Genomic DNA, 2,938 nt, shown 5'->3' with positions numbered 1-2,938 from the left:
TAAAATCGGTTTTCACAAATTTTGAAGAGGTTTTTGAGGCACCCATTGGCTTAATAGGTGGTTGTAACCACCATAAATGAAAATTATCATGAAAGGATGCATTTCTTGGGCAAACACATCGAATCAAGACACATTTTGAAGAGATCCCAATGCATCTCTTAGAAAAGAGTCCTGAAAATATTGACAAGTTTTGAAAGTTCTTTTCTGGGGAGTTAGTTCAGAGAGATTTTCAGGAGCGACTTTTTATTTGCTTTATCATTTTTGTCATTTTATTTTTAGTGATTGTAAAAGAGAAGAGATTCAACGGAACTTCAAGAGTTTGGTGGAGGACTTAAGATAAGTTTTTATTTTTTTAGACTACTTTTGGTTTTAATTAAGACTTGTTGTTGGTTTGATAATGATTTCTTCTTTAAACTAAAGTGTGGTTTTGTCTTCTTCATGGATTCTGAGTAGTTTTCTTTATTTTTATTCTTAAAATGATAAGTAATTAAGTTTTAGATGGAAGTTGTGGTGAGTATTGATCTTTAATGTTGGAAGAAGTTGTGATGATTTAAATCCATGCACTTCATTTAGTTCTTGATTTGACCAATCCAGATATTAAAATTTGTTGTAAGAACATGTAAAAATCGGGCCAGAATTGTCTCAGTCAACAATTGGAAAGAATCACATTAGGTTGTATGAATGAGAATGTAATTCATATGATTGAGTGCAAATAAATAGGAAAATATTCATTGATGGGTGTAGAGTTAGAGGACTTTAAAGTGACAGGCTGAAGCCCCCAACTTGGTTTATTATTTTAGGTTCTGATACGAGAATGTTAGCCCCTAGGTGGAGGTAATCGAGGGAACTGTAGAGTGAGAGCTAGTATCTTCCCTGCCTAGCCAGTCTTCAGAACTATTCTAACTTTAAATTAGACAATGTTATTTATAGCATCTCTAGTATGAGTAAAGAATATTATTACTCCTATTTGGCATAGCACAATTTGCATACTTCCACAAAATAATTCCTATACTTATTACTGATTCATGATAAGAAGAAAGATATTTTCATATTAAATGCTTTTCTTCTATCATTTTTAGTTTAAGTAATTATCTTCTTAAAAATAGAAAAACTTTCTAAAAAGTGCATATTGCATAATCTTGCTTGCGGGTTCGATATTCAGGTCTTAATTAAAAAATCTTATATTACTTGATAATGATACGTATACTTGCATAGTATCCCAATATAAATATATATAAATTAAAAAGTTAAATTCTTATTTTTCTTCAGAATCAAGTTTTTAGTTTTGTTGCAAAATAAGAAAACATAAGTGAAAAATACCATCAGAACTATTGCTATACTGTGCATAAGCATTAAGGCATCCATGGATTAAGTTTTTGGCGCCATTGCTGAGGAAGAAAACTAAGTAAATTTTTATTTTTGGAAAGCCTTATTTAAACTTTAAATATTATATTTTATTTTTTATGTTTTATTTTTTTTATGTTACTCGATGCGTAGTTAGGTTTCGAAGAACTAGTGCCCTACGATTCTGAATTAGAAAGAACTATTAGAAAAATCAGAAAAATAAAAAAAATAAAAATCTTGAAAAATCTAATAAAATTACAGAAATGACAATCCAAAATAATCAAAATGCTGAAATTCATCAAGAGTTTAGACCTTTAAGAGATTATGCCAACCCTACAGTAGATGAACTTCATTGTAGTATTCAAAAACCTACTGTAATGGCTAATTCATTTGAGCTTAAACATGCTATTATCCAAATGAATCAAATAATCAGTTTGCAGTTTGGGGGATCACCACCTGAAGATCCAAATTTACATCTTACCAATTTTCTAGAATTGTGTGCTACATTTAAATACGATGGTGTTTCAGATCATGTCATAAGACTTAGATTATTTCCTTTCTCACTGAGGGATAAAACTAAGGTGTGGTTGAATTCGTTAGCACCAGGATCTATCGAAACTTGGGGTGATTTAGCACAAAAATTTCTTGCTAAATATTTTCCACCATAAAAAACTGCAAAACTTAGAAATGATATTACATTTTTTAATCAGTGTGAAGGGGAATCTATTTATGAATCATGTGAACGATTTAAAGAACTCTTAAGAAAGTGTCCACACAATGCTATACCAGATTGGTTAATAATTCAAACCTTTTATAATGATTAATTGGTTCTCTTAGATCTATTATCAATGTTGTTGCTGGTGGTTCATTGATGTCAAAAGCATTTCATGACGCTTATGCTTTAATTGAAAAGATGACTACCAATAATTTTCAATGGCCTTCTGAGAGGGTGAATCTAAAAAAAAAACCAATATTATGAAACTGATGCATTTACTATGTTAGCAAATCAAGTTGCTGCAATTTCAAGGAAGTTAGACCAATTTGGAACGATTTTTTCTTAACCAATTTCCATGATTGAAGAGAATTCATTAGGCTAAATGGTAGATTATCAAACATCATTAGAAACTTTAATTGCCATAATTAATAAGCAAAATAACCCATATTCCAATTATTATAACCCAGGTTGGAAGAACCATCTCAACTTTAACTGTAATAACAATTCAGGTGGTAATAATCAGCAATGGGGGAACAACCAAGTAAACCCATTGGGAAACTGGAATAACAAGGGAATAATAATTATAGATCTACTTACCCTCCAGGAATCAACAGTAATACATAATTTAAGGATAAGAAGTTCTCTATAGAAGAAGTGGTGTTATAAATGGGTAATCAATTACAAAGTCAAGGAGCTACAATTAGAAATATTGAGAATCAACTTGGGCAAATTACAAGTTCATTAAATAATAGATCTCAAGGAACACTTCCTAGTAATACTGAATCAAATCCAAAAGATCAGAACAAAGAGCAAGTTAAAGTCGTACAACTTAGAAGCGGAAGAGAGTTGAAAGGTATGGTTCAAAAAGAGATTGAAGTA

The sequence above is a fragment of the Phalaenopsis equestris genome, unplaced genomic scaffold (genome assembly GCF_001263595.1).
Source record: "Phalaenopsis equestris unplaced genomic scaffold, ASM126359v1 Scaffold204555, whole genome shotgun sequence".
In the NCBI taxonomy this organism is placed as follows: Eukaryota; Viridiplantae; Streptophyta; class Magnoliopsida; order Asparagales; family Orchidaceae; genus Phalaenopsis; species Phalaenopsis equestris.
The sequence above is the reverse complement of the archived record's forward strand: the minus strand, read 5'-3'. Positions refer to the sequence as shown.